The 20,922-nt window shown below is 44.7% G+C and overlaps 1 protein-coding gene across 8 annotated transcripts in view; it reads left to right on the forward strand.

Moving 5' to 3' along the window:
• Positions 1-20,922, forward strand: part of rbbp8 (retinoblastoma binding protein 8) — a 195,543-nt gene that overhangs the window by 47,909 nt on the left and 126,712 nt on the right. For 2 of the 8 annotated variants that reach the window (XM_068032154.1, XM_068032156.1), the window contains exon 4: positions 3,197-3,243. The exons of the other annotated variants lie outside the window; for them this stretch is intronic. The gene's annotated coding sequence lies outside the window, so the exon portion shown is untranslated. The remainder of the gene's footprint in view (positions 1-3,196; positions 3,244-20,922) is intronic. 8 annotated transcript variants of the gene reach the window in all.

The raw sequence follows: 20,922 nt of genomic DNA on the forward strand, positions 1-20,922 counted from the left end.
GGACACAACAACAATGTTCATTCTCATTACTCATTTTGTCTGACCTGCTGTACATTTATACCGTTTTGTATTTTACCTCGGGCAATAACATTTTTCTTTTTGTATTTTAAAGAAAAAAGGAACAGTTTCCACTTTGGGCACAATGGATGTTGCGCCTGTTTTGCGAAGTGTTTTCTCCCTTGTTTCCTCCCAAACCTATTTACATATCATTGAACGCAACATCAATGTAATCAGCAATGTTTTAAAATGTCATTTTTAAGAGATAACTTGTACTTTAATAGAAAATTCTTGTTTGAGTGGCAGCAGCACTGTTTGATTAATGCAGCTGGAAATGGGTTTCACAAAAAACATATTTTAAATCATAATCTAGTTCATGAATTGTTAGTAACCTGGTTTTAAATTATTTGAAAATGACTTTTTAAAGGAAAAACATAGAAAACCATTTGAACATGACCTAAAATATAGGAGCAGGAGTAGGCCTAATGGCCCTTCAACAAGCTCTTGTGCGGCACCTTATCGAATGCTTTTTTGAAAAGCCAAATACATTACATCGACTGGTTTCCCCACCCCTCGCCATCTGCCCTGCTAGTTACAACCTCAAAAAACTCCTCTAACAGCTGGTCAAACACGATTTCCCTTTTGTAAATCCATATTGATTCTGCCTAATCAGATGAGGAATTTTTAGCTGCTCTGTTATCATATCCCTAATATTCTAGTATTTTCCCTGCAACTGATGTCAAGGTAATTGGCCTATAGTTCCTTGCTTTCTCTCTCCATTCTTCCTTTAATAGCAGGTATGCATTGGCTACCTTCCAATCCATTCTAGAATGTAGGGAATTCTGGAAAATCAAAACCAATGAATCCACTATCTCTAGTCATTTCTTTCAAAACCTGAACGTTCTCACTGGACCCTTAATTTCCCAATTACTTCTGGAATTTTTTTTGTGCCTTCTACCAGATACAAAGTTATTTCTTTAATGTCTCTGCTATTTCCTTATTTTGCTTCATAATTTTTCCTGTCTCTGCCCCGAAGGGACCTATGTTTCCTTTTGCTAATGCTTTTTACATCCCTATGGGAACATTTACAATTTGTTTTCATGTCTTGTGCCAGTTCACTCTCATTCTATTTTATCTTTGCTAGTTGTATTGGGTTACAATAGTCAGTTTCTTAGTAAATTAAAGAAAATATTCAAAAACTTTTGTTCCAAACAGGTGAAAAAGAGGTCTCGGGTTCGTAGCAGGGTTTAATTTTAAACACTCTTTTTAGCTCCCTCTTGGTGAATCCTTGGGTTCACTTCTTTCTAATTATAAGGCAAAGAAACCAGCACAAACAGGCTTTCTTAGGTTTAAAGAAGAAAAGTTGAAATTTACTAAACTTATACTCTAGTTCAGTTGACACATACACATACACGACACACATGTGAGCATGCATATGTGATACACACATGCGAAAAGAGCAGTGGAAAAGTTTGAGGCAATATCTGAAGAGTTTTTGTTACGGTTCTTCGAGCTCACTGTAGAGCCCTTGATTGTAGGTAGATCTTGCTTTTTGTTGGGGCCCAATATTCTTAAACCTTGTTCGCTGTAGGAGACTTTTCTCTCTTGGGGTTCATGTGTCTTCAGTGGATTCAGAGGCTTGTGGGAAAGAGATGGGAGCAGACAGGATAGATCTTCTCAGTCCAGGAGCAAACAGACACTGAGATCAAACTGTTTGTACAGTTCAAAAAAACCCAGGTTGCCAAGCAGGTTAGTCATGTGACAGTGGGAGGCACAGTGGCGCAGTGGTTAGCACCGCAGCCTCACAGCTCCAGCGACCCGGGTTCAGTTCTGGGTACTGCCTATGTGGAGTTTGCAAGTTCTCCCTGTGTCTGCGTGGGTTTCCTCCGGGTGCTCCGATTTCCTCCCACATGCCAAAGACTTGCAGGTTAATAGGTTAACTGGCCATTATAAATTGCCCCTAGTATAGGTAGGTGGTAGGGAAATATAGGGGCAGGTGGGGATGTAGTAGGAATATGGAATTAGTGTAGGGTTAGTATAAATGGGTGGTGTAGTAGGAATATGGAATTAGTGTAGGGTTAGTATAAATGGGTGGTTGATGGTCGGCACAGACTCGGTGGGCTGAAGGGCCTGTTTCAGTGCTGTATCTCTAAACTAACTGGTCTACCCACATCTTGGATTGCATCACCTTAGCAGTCTCTGGAATGCTCCTCTTACACACAATACCTGGTGATCAAGGTCCATTGTGGGTTGAATGTGTCAGGGAATGGTTCTTTGTCCTTCCAATCACCTTCTGTTAATATACGAATGTCTTTTCCAGCTGTTTACCAAGTCCTTTCTTTACTGCAGTAGCAGTTTAAAATCAATTTTCATGACCAAATTAATGTGCCTTATTCTTGGCAGTTGGGGCCTAGCATAACACTTTTAAAATGTGCATATTATTATCCTTGTTCCCCTAAAAAACAGCTTAATTTTTCAAGCCTTCTTGAAGGCCAGCAAATGAGTGCATTAAGCAGGAATTCCCAATAGTGATTAATTCATCCTGGGGGTGTGACCAGTTTTGTGCACGGGGCCTGCATCTGGAGCAAAGTTTTTTTTTGAGATGAGCACAAAAGATTACAGAAACTCTTTGCAACGAACATAATTGGCTCTTAAAATTCCTTACTTTTTTCTGTAGGTTATGCTGATTTCGAGCGAATTGCACCAAAAAGTGCAATTGAGTGGAAACTACCCCAATTCCACTCCTGAGTGAAACAGCAAGGAGGCGAACCGTTGTCCCCTTACACCCCCTCCCAGAGGGCAGTTCTAAGAATTTAACATGTTTTTATTCCTTCCCCTTTCCCCACTACCACTCTCCTGATCGGCTGAAAGTTAAATGGGTAGCTCTTGGCATTAACCTTAGCTCCTTCCATTCGGCTACAAGTTCCTGTATGTCATATTCAAATATATTTTAAGATTTCTTGGGAGATTTAATTAAAACATTTTTTAGAATTTCAGTAATAGCACTGAAGTATAATTTACAGCTCTGAAGTTTTGTTGTAGCAGCTGACTAGTAAAAATGCATCAGGAGACTTGGTTTTATATGTTGAAGTATGTACTGTACTGGCCTGGACATGTTGGGGATGATGGCTCATGTGTTATATTACTTGTACAAGCTGTTTTAGCTGGTGTCATTAACCTTGTGGCATTTTTCTACTAGCTCCTGCTGGAAAAAGGCTTGTGATTGAAAAATAGGAAGGGTTTTTGGTAAGTAGTTGTGGCACTGAAGGGCTTGTGTACTTCATGCATTTTACTAAATTGCAACATTGTAAGATAAGCATGTAAACTGGATCAGTCTTGCTTATTATACTTGGTATACTTTTAGTTTTGCGTTCAGACTTAAAGAATGAATGCTATAATAGAACATTTGAAAATTCTTGCATTACTGTATATGGTATTTTGTGTGAACTCTAAACCTCAAAGGAAGGATAACCATGTTAGCGAAGAGAATGTTGACTGTCCATGCTGAGTTTGTTTTATTTTTTTAATGGGATGTGAATGTCACTGACAAGGCCTTTGAGAAGGTGGTGGTGAGCCGCCTTCTTGAACCACTGCAATCCATGTTGTGTAGGTACAATCTCATTGCTGTTAGGGAGGGACTTTCAGGATTTTAACCCAGTGATGCTGAGGAATGGCAATTTAGTTCCAAGTCAGGGTGGTGTGTGACATGGAGGGGGATTTGCAGGTGATGGTGCTCTTGTGCGTTTGCTGCCCTTGTCCTTCTAGTGGTAGAAGTCACTGGTTTGGAAGGTGCTGTTGAAGGAGTCTTAGCGAGTTACTGCAGTGCATCTTGCAGGTGGCACACACTGTAGCCATGGTGTGCCAGTGGTGGAGGGAGTGACTATTTAAGGTGTTGGGTGGGGTGCTGATCAATCAAGCAGATTGCTTTGTCCTGGATGGTGTCGAGCTTCTTGAATGTTGATGGAGCTACACTCATCCAGGCAAGTGGAGAGTATTCCATCACATTCCTGACTTGGGTCTTGTGGACAGGCTTTGGAGAATCGGGAGGTGAGTTACTCGCCACAGAATTCCCAGACTTTGACTTGCTCTTGGAGCCAGAGTATTTATATGGTAGTCCATTTAACTTTCTGCTAAATGGTAACCACCAGGATGGTGTGGGATTCAACGATGGTAATGTCATTGAATATTAAGAGATGTTTAGATTCTCTCATTGGAGATATCATTGCCTGACACTTATTTGGCCCGAATGTTACTTGTCACATATCAGCCCGAGCCTGAATGCTGTCTAGGTCTTGCTGAATGTGGGTACGAACTGCTTCAGTATCTGAGGAGTTGCGAATGGGACTGAGCACTCTGCAATCATCAGTGAACAGTCCTACTTCTGACCTTATAATGAAAGGAGGGTCATTGATGAAAAAGCTGAAGATGGTTGGGCCTAGGACACTATATCCTGAGGAACTCCTGCAATGATGTCCTGGGGCTGAGATGATTGGCCCTCAACAACCACAACCATCTTCCTTTGTGCTAGGTATGACTCCAACCAGTGGAGAGTTTTCCCGATTCCCATTGACTTCAGTTTTGCTAGGGCTCCTTGATGCCACACTCAGTCAAATGTTGTCTTGATGTCAAGGGCAGTCATTCTCAACTCACCTATGGAATTCAGCTCTATTGTCCATGTTTGGACTAAAGCTGTAATGAGGTCTGGAGCCGAGTGACCCTGGTGGAAACCAAATTGAACATGGGTGAGCGGGCTATTGAGTAAGTGCCGCTTGATAGCACTGTCGACAGCACCTTCCATCACTTTGATGATTGAGAGTAGATTGATGGTGTGGTAATTGGCTGCATTGGATTTGTGCTGCTTTTTGTGGTCATGATCAACCTGGGCAATTTGCTACAATGCCGGGTAGATGCCAGTGTTGTAGCTGTACTGGAACAGCTTGGCTAGCGTAGCTAGCTCTGGAGCACAAGTTCTCAATATTGGGGCTCGGATATTGTCAGGGCCCATAGCCTTTGCTGTATCCAGTGCATTCAGCCGTTTCTTTATCACGTGGAATGAATCGAATTGGCTGTGATGCTGGGGACCTCGGGAAGAGGCCAAGATAGATCATCCACTTGGCACTTTTGACTGAAGATGATTTCAGATGCTTCAACCCTGTCTTCTGCACTGATGTGCTGGGCTGCCTCATCATTGGAGTCGGATATATTTGTCGAGCCTTCTCTTCTGGTTAGTTTAATTGTCTGCTACCATTCACCACTGGATGTGGCAGAACTGCTGAGTTTTGATCTGATCCATTGATTGAGACTGCTTAGCTCTGTCAATAGCATGCATGCAGTCCTGTAGCTTCACCAGGTTGACATCTCATTTTCAGGTATGCACGGTGCTGCATGCTCTGCACTCCTCATAGAACCAGGGTTAGTCTCCTGGCTTGATGGAAATGATAGAGTGAGAGATATGCTGGGCCATGAAGTTACAGATTGTGGTTGAATACAGTTCTGCTGATGGCCCACAGCGCTTCATGGATGTCCAGTTTCGAGCTGCTAGATCAGTTCTGAGTCAATCCCATTCAGCACGGTTGTAGTGCCACATAACATGATATAGGATGACCTCAGTGTGAAGGTGGATGTGGTCTCCACATGGACAGTGCATTTGGCACTCAGTCATTTATGGCACAGAAGGAGACCATTTGCCCATCATGTTCATGCCAGCTCGCCATGGAGCTATTCAGTTAGTCCCACTCCCCCACTCGATCCCCACAGCCCTGCAAGTCTATTTCCTTCAAGTGGGCATCCAATTTCCTCTTGAAGTCATTCATCGTTGCTGCTTCCACCACCCTTGTGGGCAGCATGTTCCAGGTCATTACCACCCACTGTTTTGAAGATAAAAGTGCTTCCTCATATTCCCCTGCATCTCTTGCCCAAAACCTTCAATCTGTGTCCCCTAGTCCTTGTACCATTGGTTAATGGAAACAGTTTTTCCTTATCTAACTTACCTGTCATAACTAACCTGTCATAATCTTGTACCTTTCTGTTAAATCTCTTACCAATATTGTCATGGACAGATGCATCTGTGACAGGTAGATTGCTGAGGGCGAGGTCATGTGGGTTTTTCCCTCTTGTTGGTTCTCTCACCACATGCCCCAGACCTGGTCTGGCAGATATGTCCTTCAGAACTTGGCCAACGTGGTCAGTAGTGGTGCTGCCAAGCCAGTCTTGATGGACATTGAAGTCAGTGCTTCTTCCAAGTGGTGTTCAATGTGGAGGTGAACCGATTCATCAGTTGAGGGAGGGTGGCAGGTGGTAATCAGGAAGTTTAGTGAGATGCCATGAGAATTTATGGGGTTCAGAGTCAATGTTGAGGACTCCTAGGGCCATTCCTTCCTGTCGGTATGCCACTGTGCCGCCACCTCTGGTAATGGAGGAGGCTGGGTCATTGGCTGATTCTGTGAGTATGACTGTGTTGGTCTGTTGCTTGACTAGTCTGTGGGACTGTTCTCCCTATTTTGGCACAAGAACCCTGATACTCAGGAGGACTTTGGAGGGTCGACTGGAAAGGGTGTGTCTTTGTCGTTCTTGGTGCCGAGGTCAATGCCAGGTGGTCTGTCCAGTTTTATTATTCTAAGATGTTTTTTATAGCGATTTCATACAACTGAGTGACTTGCTAGGCCATTTCAAAGTGCAGTTAAGAGGCAGCCACATGGAGGCCAGACAGGATAAGCATGGCAGCTTTCCTTCCCTGAAGGGCATTAGTGAACCAGATGTGTTTTTACAGTAATCTGGTAGTTGTAAGACCACACCATTAGACTAGCTTAAACAAAAGCAAAATACTGCAGATGCTGGAAATCTGAATAAAACAAGAAATGCTGGAAATACTCAGCAGGTCTGGCAGCATCTGTGGAGAGAGAAGCAGGGTTAACATTTCAGGTCAGTGACCCTTCTTCAGAACTGACAAATATTAGAAATGTAGAAGATTTTAAGCAAGTAAAGCTGGGGGTGGGGCAAGAGATAACAAAAGAAAGGGTGTTGATCGGAAAAGGTCACAGAGAATAACTGACCAGAAGGTCATGGAACAAAGGTAAACGGTATGTTAGTGGTGCGCTGACAAACAAAGCGTTAGTACAGAGAGGGTGTGAATAGACTGTAAAGCACAAAGCACTCCAAGCACAAACATTTAAAAAAATGTAAAAGAACAAACTGTGGGTAGGCACAGTAGAAACAAACTAAAAAAATCTAAAATAAAATAACAAAAGAAAAAGGAAAAAAATAACTAAACATAAAAAGTGGAGGGGGCCCATCATGCTCTGAAATTATTGAATTAATTGTTCAGTCCGGTAGGCTGTAGTGTGCCTGGTAAATGGGATACTGTTTCTTGAGCTTGCATTGATGTTCACTGGAACACTGCAGCAGTCCCAGGACAGAGATGTGAGCATGAGAGCAGGGTGGGGGTGTTGAAATGGCCAGCAACTGGAAGCTCGGGGTCATGCTTACGGACTAAGCAAAAGTGTTCCGCAAAGCGGGGACCCAATCTGCGTTTGGTCTCCCCATTGTAGGGGAGGCCACATTGTGAGCAGCGAATGCAGTATACGGCATTGAAAGAAGTACAAGTAAATCGCTGCTTCAACTGAAAGGAGTGTTTGGGGCCTTCAACAGTGAGGAGAGAGGAGGTAAATGGGTAGGTATTACACGTCCTATGATTGCAGGGGAAGGTGCCGTGGGAAGGGGACGAGGTGGTGGGGGTAATGGAGGAGTGGGCAAGGGTGTCGCAGAGGGAACGACCCCTTCGGAATGCTGACAGGAAGGGAGGGGAAGATGCGTTTGGTAGTGGCATCACGCTGGATGTGGCAGAGGTGGCGGAGGATGATCCTTTGGATGTGGAAGCTGGTGGGGTGGAAAGTGAGGACAAGGGGAATCCTGCCACGGTTCTGGGAGGGAGGGGAAGGCGTGAGGGTAGAGGTGCAGGAAATGGGCCGGACACGTTTGAGGACCCTGTCAACAACAGTGGGGGGAATCCTCGCTTGAGGAAAAGGAAGACATATCAGAAGCACTGTCATGGAAGGTAGCATCATCAGAGCAGATGCGTCGGAGACAGAGAAACTGGGAGAATGGAATGGAGTCCTTACAGGAGGCAGGGTGTGAAGAAGTGTAGTCGAGGTAGCTGTGGGAGTCGGTGGGTTTATAATGAATATTAGTAAACAGCCTATCCCCAGAGATGGAAACAGAGAAGTCGAGGAAGGGAAGTGTCGGAGATGGACTATGTAAAGATGAGAGAAGGGTAGAAATTAGAAGCAAAGTTGATAAAGTTTTCCAGTTCCGGGTGGGAGCAGGAAACGGCACCAATACACTCATCAATGTACCGAAAAAGAGTTGGGGGAGGAGGCCTGAGTAGGACTGAAACAAGGAATGTTCGACATCCCACAAAAAGACAGGCATAACTAGGACCCATACAGGTACCCAGAGCAACACCTTTTACTTGAAGGGAGTGAGTGGAGTTGAAGAAGTTGTTCAATGTTAGAACAAGTTCAGCCAGGCGGAGGAGGGTGGTGGTGGTTGGGGACTGGTTGGACCTCTGTTCAAGGAAGAAGCGGAGAGCCCTCAAACCGTCCTGGTGAGGGATGGAGGTGTAGAGAGATTGGACGTCCATAGTGAAGAGGAGGCAGTCAGGACCAGGAAATTGGAAATTGTCAAAATGACATAGGGCGTCAGAAGAGTCACGGATGTAGGTGGGAAGAGACTGGACCAGGGGAGAAAAGATAAAGTCAAGATAGGAAGAAATAAGGTCAGTGGGGGAGGAACAGGCTGAAACAATGGGTCTGCCGGGACAGTCCTGTTTGTGGATTTTGGGAAGGAGGGAGACGCGGGCTGTCCTAGTGTGTTTAGTTTGTTTCTACTGTGCCTACCCATTGTTGCTGTTTTTTTAAAAAAAATGTTAATGTTTGTGCTTTACAGTCTATTCACACCCTCTTTGTACTAACGCTCTGTCTTTCAGCACACCATTAACATACCGTTTGCCTTTGTTTCATGACCTTCTGGTTAGTTATTCTCTGTGACCTTGTCCTATCAACACCTCTTTTGTTATCTCTTGCCCCGCACCCTGCTTTACTTGATTAAAATGTTTTACATTTCTAATATTTGTCAGTTCTGATGAAGGGTCACTGACCTGAAGCGTTAACTCTGTTTCTCTCCACAGATGCTGCTCGACCTGCTGAGTATTTCCAGCATTTCTTGTTTTTATTTCATTAGACTAGCTGTTTCTTCCATTGAATTTAAATTCTTTGGGATTTGAACTCGTGTAGCCATCTGGATTACTAATCTGGTAACATTACCACTATTTTACCTTTCCTGACACTTACAAGTCAACAATTTAAAACGTTAAGTGCAATTTAAAAATTGCATTTCTGTAGCCATTCCCTCCCTGACCCAAATGAGCCAAGAGGGATAGTCCATAATCTCTATTCCTCCCTTCCTTCATCATGATCAGCATTCAGCAAGGTAGATCATTTTTGCATGAGGCAATCTTCTTAACTAGGTAAATGATCAAGCAATGTAAATAAGCTTCAACTAGTGGGTGATTGTTATGATTGTATACTAAATGCTATGGGCTAGTTCTTGGGAGAGCAGTGCAAAAGTACTGCTGACACAAATTTCTAAATTGCTATGTCAGCCTCCATGTGAATGGTTGGCAATGGGGAGGCAGAAACACAGGTTGGCCATGATAGTTTTGTCAGGTGTGCTTGCATGGAATATTAACTGCATGCTGCCAGTGCAGAGATATTTGTGCATGAGAACACCATAGCATAACCAAAGCAAAATGATGCAGGTGTTGGAAATCTGAAATAAAACCAAAATCCTGGAAATATTCAGGTCTTGCAGCATCTTTGGAGAGAGAAGCACAGTTAACGGGGTGGGGGGGGGGGCGGAATTTATGCAGTCTACTGTGGCAGATTTGGCGGCACGCGAGGTGATATAATTAGGCGGGAGATGTTTTTTCGGATTCCCGACAGCAGGATATCTTAGAGGAATTAAGTCGGCGACAGGATTGCAGCGTTCCAGGGTTCCCCCAGTGCGCTGGCAGATTGCAGCTTTGCATTCATTTAAACACATAAATACCCTACGCATAGTTACAATTTAGTCCCACCTGCCAGTTTAAGTGAACAGTGAATGATATTCCCGTGCCACCCGGTTCATGAATGCTTCAACATGGCGTGCAACTGTCAGATTTGTGCAGTTGAGCTCAGGACTGTGCTGTTCTCTCTTTCCCCCAACTGCTGAACTAACGCCAGCATTGGAATGGATGTTTGCCTCCAGGCTCGGCATCAGCAAGGGTGAATCATATCAGGGAACGGTGGTGACAGCATGGGCAGGGGCTACATGAAGGAGCAGGGCAGGGTAGTCGGGAAGGGAAGGATGGGGGTGATCGGGTGTATCGGGAAGCAAGGCAGGGTGGAGTGGAGTGACCAGGTTGTTGAACGGTTGATGTTGAAGATGAATTTTGTTGGCTGCGAGGTGGTGGGTGGATTAGATCAGTACTGTGTGAAGATATTTGGCAAGGTCCTAAAGCGAGGGATGATGTTCTCGATGTTGGGAGCTGTGGGGCAAATTGAGGGTACTGGCTAGCAGAGGGAACAGTCACAGTCAATGGGGGCAAATGGATTCTGTAGGGGGGGAAGGCCAAGACTAATGGGTGGGTGTTTGACAACTTCATATAGAGGGAACTGGACCACTGGCAATAGTGGTCAGTTCAGTGTGAGGAGGTTCAAGGATAAGAGTCAGCGTGTCGATAGGAGCAGGGGGAGGGATGGCATGAATACATTGATGATTGCACTGTGCACGGTAATAGGGGGAGGCTCAATGGTAACGGAGGGAAAGGTAACAGTAACATTGGGTGGGTCAAGGGTGATGGGCTCAAGCTGGAAGGTTGCAGGAAGAGGCTGGAAGGTGGGGAGACTTGCCCTGTGCACCATCTTCTCCAACGATGATGGGAACCATGTAGACACTCTAGGATTGCAAGGAGTTGGAGGAGGCAAACAAGTGGGTGTGTCTTCTACCTGGCTGCACTTGCAAGGTCGGTATCAGTGAGCTGTTCACGTCCTTGATGTTTCAGCTCACTGGCAACAGAGGGCTGAATTGCAACACTCTTTATTTATTGTTCAGAAAAGCCACAGCGACATGGATCTCATACACCCAATTTGTCTACTACCATGTGAGAGACTAAAGGAGAGATATTAAGGAGGGCTCTTTTCCCTCAACTCGTGATGCCTGAGCGCCAGTAACAGGAAGAACAGGAAGATGAGGATTCTCCGAATGTTAACATCGAGGTATGGCTTTATTGAAAATGGGCACTGGCACGTCAGAACAAGGTCAAATTACCTTCAAATATGAGAGAGGCAATGCCAGAGACGCCCAAGGATGTCATGTGAAACGGTCACAGAAATTTGTAGGATCCTGCAGCATGACCTACAGCCATTCGGCTTCAGTGGGAACCTCATGCCAGTTGCTCTCAAGGTGACTGCTGCACTCCATTTTTTTGCTAGTGGGTCCTTCCAGGGATCCATGGGTGACATATGTGGCATCTCAGTTTGCAACCCACAGCTACATCAAAGTGCTGATCAATGCCCTTTTTCGATGTGCCAATGATTTCATCTACTTGCCTGTAGACGAGGACAGCCAGGCAGCAAGGTCTGCGGCCTTCGGCGTGGTCGCTGGCTTCCTTGGAGTGCAAGGAGTAATCGACTGTACTCTTGTGAACATTAGAGCTCCCTTTGACCAGCCTGTTGTTTTTGTTAATCGCAAAGGCTTCCACTCTTTAAACGTACAGCTGGTTTGCAACCACAGGAGAAGAACCATGCATGTTTCCCAGGGAGCTGTCGTGACTCCTACATTCTGAGGAACTCCCAGCTGCCAGCATTTTTTGAAGAACCAGCCAAAATAGACGGATGGGTCCTGGGTGACCAGGGTTACTCTCTTTGTACAAGGTTGATGATACCAGTACATCATCTTCAAAGTGCTGCTGAAGAGAGGTACAATGCTGCTCACACATCCACTGGAGCCATCATTGAGCACACCATTGGCATGCTGGAAATGTGATTTCCATTGCCTTGACCAGTCTAGAGGGGCTCTTCTGTACATGCCACAGTGGGTGTCACAGATAATTGTTGTCTGCTGTGCCTCGCACAACCTTGCAATTAGACGCATTCTGCAGGCAGAGGAACACCAGTCCTCCTCTGATGAGGATGGATGTGAACAGGGTGAGGAGGAGGACAACAATGACAACCATGCCATCATCCATATGAGGGCCATGGAGATGCATGCAAGGGACATCAGCGAGAACTTCATTTATTCACGTTTCAGCCGACAATAAGCCACATCATCAAGGAATGTTGGGAGGAGAAACATAACAATTCCCCACAGAAATTCCCTTTTGCACGAGGTCTTCATCTCTGCAATCTTAACAAAGCCTTGATGCACTTTCATGTGAATGGCATTTGAAATCATCTATGGGTCCCAATGATTGCGACTGCACACCACTGCAAGCATGGTTAAGTTATGATCGTAGAAAACAAAAGTAAGGCAAGACAGTATTGGAAAAAGTTATTAATCATAGGAAAACAGCCATCATTGTCGAGTGAAGGTTCAAATTCCAGTAAGATATGGACACTGGACATTTTCCTGAGCTGCTTTGCAAGCAACCTTGCGTTCCTACCATAGGCCTCCAAAAAACTTCTTTGTATCCATCTGTAATCAAGCAAAATATTGGAGAATAGATCAAATTTTGCATTATCTGAAAATGACCATTTGTACAGCACCAGTGCCACCTTTGTGATCAAAACTGTTTCAACTTTCAGTTTCTCCCACTATGTCTAGGTGCTACCCTGACATTAGCAGCTGAGGTGGAGGCGGTCTGCTCTGTGCGGTGCCCTGTTGCTGTGGATGACCATGGGGGGCGTCCTGTGGAGGAACGGGGCCTTGATGGCTCCATCCTACTGAGGGGTCTGCAGCAATGGTGCTTGAGTATCCTCGTGTGCTTGGCTGCTGGACGTAAAGGGGTCAATGTTGAGTGGGGGGGGTGGTGGGCAGGACAAGACGCTGCCCTGCAGCTGGCACGCGCCATCCTCCATCTGGGTGCACAACGGCACCTGCCTGCCTCCCTGAGCGGAAGGAGTACCTGGAGGGAGGTCCAGGTTCCTTGTTCCCTTCCCACTTAGATTCTGCTTTGTGGAGCCCAAGTCAACAGCGATGGAGTGCATATGGCTTGAGTGCTCAACTAAATTTTCCATGGAGCTCACCAGACTTTCTACTGAGGAAACCATATGCTCAAATGCCTGGGACATAGCAGACATCATGGCTTGCATGGACTCCCCCATGGCCCGCACAAAGCCATGCGTGACATCGGGCATCTCCGACTATTTTCCACATGGCTTTGCTGCACATCCATTAGACTTCTTGTAGTAACAAACCAAGGATCATCATGAGCCTCAGCAGTCCTCCGATTGTAAGGGGACCTGGCTGGCACATGCTCCCTCAGCTGCTGGGACATGTCTGTGGCTGGGACATGTCTGTGTCAGGTACACCAGTTTGTGACTCAGATTCTGATCTTACATCCACATGGATTGCAGGGGGTTTATCTGTGCTGGCGGAGGTGGAAGAAGAGGCAGGTGAGGGTGTACCCTCTGGGGTATTGGCTTCTTCTTCCCCAGAGAAGGATTTTTGGGCCACACGCCATTCTGTGACTCAAGCGCAGGCACCTGCATTGGAGACACAAACAGAGGCACTTTGAGTATGTGCTTCACATGAGTTCAAACAATTTCCTTCAGTATCCACATATGGCTGCAAGAGCAGACATGCCACTTCATCCTCACGCCTTGTTGCTTCTGCCTCGTCATCTCCTCTCGTCCTGCCTCCCTCCTTTCTCTCGATCTCTGAAGCCTCCTCCTCAGCCCTGGTCGGCAGCCTGATGTCAGGGACCCCTCCTCCTGTCTTAGCATGCTCATGCTGGTTGTGGCTTCATTTATCCTGCAACAGACAGTACAGATTTAATGACATGGCAAATGATTCATCACAACCATTGCATACATGTATCAACATCACTCATTCTGCATTGACACATCCAATCACAAAAATGCCAATCTTCATTTAGTAAATGGCACTGAGGCTGCTCACACATTCCACTGTATTCCTTGCGTACCCTCTGCCTTAAAGACACAGGCATGGAAAAAATCAATGGAGCAGCCTCGCCAGGACCACTTACCCTCGCTGATCTGAGCAAGTTATTGATTCGCGTGCGGCACTGCACCCATGTAAAATAGGTTAGAGTGATTCGGTGCTCCATGTTACAGCTCTCTATGAAGTTAGCCCACAGTTTGAGACCTCCTCTGCTACCTCCATCCAGGCCGCCTTGGTGAGATGGAAGGGGCTTTGGACTCCACCTGGAGGGAAGAGAACTTCTCACCTTTCCCTGACGGCCTGGAGGAGAACCTGTAGGGAGGCATCACTGAACCGTGGGGCAGGATGCTGCCTTCTGGCTGACATGTCATTCACTTTGGCTGTATGAAAATAAATGATATGATGGTGAGTTTCATAAAAGGGAGGCAAAAACATTTTGATTTAAGTAAAAGCTTCAATTTAAGTTAGTCTGGAGATACTTGCATGAAAGGAAGGCTGGTTATCCTTGAGGCTGCGAGCACAGAATGTTTTATATCTGTGACAATCATGGTGCTTGGGGACAGTGATGGCGAGTTCCACTGATGAAAGACCATCCCCGCCGCATGATCCCAGGTGTTCCCCGTGCCTGTCGTTGCATGCTTTATTTAAATACAAAATCGCTTGGGAAACGGGATTTGCGACGGGAGCGGAGGTTATGACAACTTCCAGTCCTGCTGTTGGGAACACTGCAGCACTCATAAGATCCCTCCCAACATTTCAGGTTAATGACCTTTGTGTCAGCTATGGCTAAGTTGATTACACTGTTGTCTCTGAGTAAGAAGGTTGTGGGTTCAAGTCCCACTTTCGAGACTTGGGCATAAAATCTAGTCTCACACACTAATGTGGCATTGAGGGAGTGCTGCACTTTGGATGGGGTGTTAAACAAAGGCCCAGTCTCCATTCTTAAACTAGACATGACAGATCCAACAGTACTATTATGAAGAAGAGCAAAGGAGTTATCTCTGGTGTCCTGCCCATTATTTATCTCTCTATCACAAAAACAGATTATCTGATCATTATCACAGTGCTGCTCGTGGGACCTTGCTGTGTGCAAATAGGCTGCTGTGTTAGTAAAATGACTACTTTAAAAGTACTTCATTGGCTGTAAAGCACTTTGTAAAAGGTGTAAGTCTTCCTTTTTTAAAATTATATTTGTGGGTCGTCACTGAATTTAGTTTGTAAGGGAAAGGTTCAGAGCAGAGGCCAGGTGTTTCCAAAGAATGCTAAGGTCCCCAGGCTACTCTGATACATTTCTAAGGAGTTGGTAACAGCAATATTGACAACAATCTTAAGTAGATTGTCTGTCCACTTGACTAATCTGCGCATGGTGCATGAAACAGAGTGGTCTATGACTGGACAGGAGAATGTTTAGTTTTAGAGATACAGCACTGAAACGGGCCCTTCAGCCCACCGAGTCTGTGCCGACCATCAACCACCCATTTATACTAATCCTACACTAATCCCATATTCCTACCACATCCCCACCTGTCCCTATATTTCCCTACCACCTACCTATACTAGGGGCAATTTATAATGGCCAATTTACCTATCAACCTGCAAGTCTTTGGTATGTGGGAGGAAACCGGAGCACCCGGAGGAAACCTGGCAAAGCATTGCAAAGAAGTTAAAGCTGACACAGCAACTTGCCAGAAACAGGATGAAGGGGAAAGACTAGTGCTGGCCCCATGTGCCAAGAATACAACAAAACCCACAGGTAGTTAAAGGTGCTTAACAACTGTAAGACTAACTGAAGACCCCAGGCAAAAGTCTGAACGTTAGCATCGCATTGATAAGGTTTCCTTTTGAAGTGAGCTCAAATGCAGAAAATTAGCTGCAACATCAGGAACAATAAATGGATTCTTTTTGAATCAATGGATCTTTTCTATATCCCAGGGCAATGTTTGAACAATGGGAACAAATCAATTAGCTGTTTGTAGTGCAGAGTCATGCAATCAGTATTCAAAGGACCATTCAGGCATCTCTTAACCTTTTGAATGTATGAACCAAGCAACTAACCGTATGTAGCTCCTCGAGTTTAAAATCAAAGTATTTCTAGGAAATGTGATCTGTATTTTAAAGCCTTACTGAGATAAAAGCTTTCCCTCTTTTTGTGTTGGTGTATACTTTTTCACCACGTATGCTTCTCGGATGAGATTTGAAAATATCTTCAATCCTATCTACCAGTAAATCTCTGCAACATGTTCTGAACAGTTCAATCTGGGCAACTTTTATGAAATATATTTTTGAGTTATAAACCAGTTCATGTGAAAGCAATGAATCTTTACAGTATTCATACCAATTAAGGATATTATGGGAACTAGTACCTTAACACTGGGCATGTTGCAACAAATCTTTCGCGAGATGATTCCATTTTCAAGACTGCTTCAAGGAGTAAAATCCTGAAGTGGAAATTTTGTTTGTTTTTCTGAATTAGTTTGGCGGCGCAGCGGTTAGCACCGCAGCCTCACAGCTCCAGCAACCTGGGTTCAGTTCTGGGTACTGCCTGTGCAGAGTTTGCAAGTTCTCCCTGTGACCGCGTGGGTTTCCACCGGGTGCTCCGGTTTCCTCCCACAGCCAAAGACTTGCAGGTTAATAGGTAAATTGGCCACTGTAAATTGCTCCTAGTGTGTAGGTAGGTGGTAGGAGAATGGTGGGGATGTGGTAGGGAATATGGGATTAATGTAGGGTTAGTATAAATGGATGGTTGTTGGTCGGCACAGACTCGGTGGGCCGAAGGGCCTGTTTCAGTGCTGTATCTCTCTGTGACTCGATGATATTACTTTGGTTGAACCTGTTGAGCGACATTACTTTTTGAACTTCCCAACTGGTTTCCTCATGATCAATTGGAATATCGGAAAGTAATCTTGAAAGAATGGATGAACTTCAGTTCTGACCAAGGACCCATCAGAGGTATTATTGACTGCAGTATATTCCAAAGACATGTGCTAGGGGCTACTGGCTTCTTTCAACAGGCTGCTGGGAAGACCAAGTTAAATAAGTGGAAGAAATTCCATTCCGAGGATGGCCTCTTGCATTTTTGATGAATTCCACTTTGGGTTCTTTGCATCCCCGGGTTTTAACGCTGGGAAAAGTACTCTTCTGGGTTAATACTGCTTTCGACAATTTTTTTTATGTTATATATTTCTCCTGAGAGGGAAAATGCCCTAATTTCAGAATGAAAGGTGCTCCAAATCAATTTTAAAAAAAAAGAATATTGGAGAAGCTAAAATTTTCAGAGAATAAGTAAGTGGTTTTTATACTTGTTCAGTTGGGATAAGGAAATACTTTAATTTTTCTTCTCTACACCCTCCCTCTCTTACATCCCATAAAAAATATGTTCTTGCTGTATGGTTTTTACTGATGGTTGCTATTTTACATTGGATAAAACCAACATTAAAACTGCTGAGGAAAAAATGCAAGAAAAACGCTGTGGATGTGAAAAAAGAACAAAATTCCAAGAGCTGGTCAGTCAGCAGCCGTAGAGAGAACAAAGGAGTCAATGTTTCTGGACAAATTTAGGATCTGTCAACTGAGTCGCGAGACGAAGGTATGCCCTTTGAGGGTTAGACTAGGCCTATCTACCCTAACAATTAAAAGACTGAGAGGTGATCTCATTCAAACATAAAAAAATCTTAAGGGACTTGACTGGCTCGATGCTGGTAGGATGTTTTCTCACAGCTGAGGAGTCTAGACGAGGGGTCACAGACTTCAAATAAGGGGTCAACCATTTAGGACTGAGATGAGAAATTTCTTCACTCAAATGGTTATGAATCTTTGGAATTCTCTACTCCATAGAGTTGTGGATGTTCAGTTGTTAAATATATTCAAGTCAGAGATCAATAGATTCTTGGATACTATAGAGACAGTGCAGGAAGATGTAGCTGAGGTAGGTCAGCCATGATTCTATTGAGTAGAGGAACAGGCTCAAAGGATCTACTCCTGTTTCTTATGCTTTTAAAGCACAGTCCATTATCGGGGCAACTGACTTGTAATGAGTTTGTGTTTCTTTTCATTAAATGGTATTTTGGTATTTTTACCAGTATTTTACAAAATGAATTCTGAGGGACTCCATTTTTCTGTGATGGAATACTCTCCACTTGCCTGGATGGGTGCAGCTCCAACAACACTCAAGAAGCTCGACACCATCCAGGTAAAAGCAGCACACTTCATTGGCACCCTATCCACAAACATTCACTCCCTCCACCACCAACGCCCAGTGGCAGCAGTATGTACCATCTATTCCAAATGCACTGCAGCAACGCATCAAGGCTCCTTAGACAACACCTTCCAAGCTCATGACCTCTACCAACTAGAAGGACTAGGGCAGCAAATGCATGGGAACACCACCACCTGCAAGTTCCCCTCCAAGTCACACACCATCCTGACTTGGAACTATATTGCCGTTCCTTCACTGTCGCTGGGTCAAAATCCTGGAACTTCCTTCATAATAGCACTGTGGGTGTACCTACCCCACATGGACTGCAGCGGTTCAAGACGGCAGCTCACCACCGCCCTCTCGAGGGCAATTAGGGATGGGTAATAAATGCTGGCCTGGCCAGCGACGCCCACATTCCATGAATGAATAAAATAAAAGAGTTCCTTTTAATCCGAGGTGTCAAGTTTTTTGTTTAAATCATAGAGTGAAAGCCCGCCCTGCCATTATCCATCTTCCATGATCTTCTGCTATACAGCATGCTCAGGACTGTTTGCTTTATATTTGTTTGCCATGGCCAGTTCATCAGACTCCAAGCCTACTTTCAAAAGTTCCATTGCTTGTATTGCCTGTTATCAGGTGTTTATGCTATCCAGTCGGACTATTAAAACATAAGGTCTTCACACCTTAACAGTCAGATCTTCCTGCATTTCCCAGGCCCCTCTCAACTGTGAAAGACAGCTTGCAGAATTCAATATGGCATACTTTGAAAAGGTCTTGTGGCCTTGGTAAAATTAAGTCAAAGTTTGGTGAAGATTTATCAAACCTGTATTCTTACACTGTGCAGGGGAGAGGTGGGGGATGAATGCGAGGGAGCCCTATGGCTGGGAGCATTAGAAAAGAGGCTATGGGGGCTGTCAGTACTGGCATGGAGGATTTTGAAGTTGTGTCAGAGCGGTGGATGATTCCAAGATCTGGTAGAACTGAAAGGGAGGCTGGAGTGGGAAAAGTATCAGCATCTGAAAGCAACAGGGATGTTTGCAGGAATCTATTTTGACAGAAGTCCCTGGGCTTGCAAATGCTAGTGTTCGGGCTCCAGGGGTTTTGAATATAACAGGCTTGGCGTTATTCTTGGGCATTTTTATTAATGAGCCCTGGTGGTACTGGAAGAGAGAGCTGCCACATTTGAGAGAGTTCCTGTCATCTGGAAGCACTTATAAGGGAGTCTGTGGGTTTTGCTGCCATCGTAAGAGATATTTCTGGGTCTGGGAGCATTGGGTGGGAGGTGTGGGTATGGGACTACTGATAGGGTTTCAATGTCTGAGAGAGGTGTTTTGGGGTTCTAAGAACAATATAAGGGGGGTAATGGGGATTAAGAACATTGGGGATGGGGTTGTTGTGTGGTATTACTGGAAAGAGGGAATCCCAGGATCTGGGAGCAGGGGTGATTTTGGACTATGGAAGTGTAAGGTGGGTGAGCTGGGGGAATGGGAGCAATGGGACCGTAATCTTTGGGACTTGGGAGCATGGAGAGATTGTTGGGGTCTTTGAGAGGTCCTGTTGTCTGGGAATGCTTGAAGTGGAGGACTCTGCATTGGAAAAGTAATCTTGTGTATGTAAACACTAGGTAAAGGGTCACAGATGGGAGTATTGGAAGGACGTCAATGTCTGGGCATGGGGAATGTTGTCTTGATGTTCTGGGAGCAACAGGGGAAGTAATGGGATTTGGCAAGCAATGTTGAAGTCTGGAAACATTGTCGATAGGCCTTGAGACTATGGGGAGGAGGATTCTGGAATAAGGAAGCAGCAAGTAGTTTCAGGGTGCTGCGCTATTGATGGGAATCTAAGCATCTGGTAGCAGCGAGAATAGTTTTGGAAGCAGATTGTTACAACCGACCGCTCCACTCTCAGCCCCCTATCAAAGTATACGATTCTGATTGTGGTGGGACTAACGCACTGTTAATTCAATCCTGTCGCTCCACAGATCATTTAAAACTTTCCGAATTAAAGAAAGACCCGTGCAAATTGTACCATCTATTAACCCCCAGAATGAGGCTAACCAAACCAGGGGTCTTTAAATCAACACATTAACTCTTTAATTAGAAGAACTAAATTCTTAAACACACTGAAGATATAAACAACATCTAAAATAGAAAAAATTAGTCTTTTCAAATTTACAGTCCAATGTTGCTCGAAGTCCTCACAGAATATTGCTTTCCTTCTCCAGCAAATTTTCAACAGTTAATGACTTGCAAACACTTTCAACAGAATCAAGCTGACTTTAGAGTTTGAGGGATAAAAGATTGTCACAGTCTAACTTCCCTTTCTTCAATTTAAATTACCAGAGATCTCTGTTTTGGCTTGATGTTTTTAGAATTATGAGAGAGAATAATTAAACAGTCTAAATTCCTATTCCTTCCGTTTAAATGGTTGAGAGCTCTTTTTCCACACCACAGCTGTGTCCTCTATGTCTCTGTTCTGTTAGAACAAACTTTCTTCCACCAAAGCAAGTTCAAAAACTGAATTGTAACAAATGTGTCGCATCAGGCTCACTCCCAGTGGCTTTTTCCATGGTG

This window comes from Heterodontus francisci, chromosome 5 (genome assembly GCF_036365525.1).
Source record: "Heterodontus francisci isolate sHetFra1 chromosome 5, sHetFra1.hap1, whole genome shotgun sequence".
Classification (NCBI taxonomy): domain Eukaryota; kingdom Metazoa; phylum Chordata; class Chondrichthyes; order Heterodontiformes; family Heterodontidae; genus Heterodontus; species Heterodontus francisci.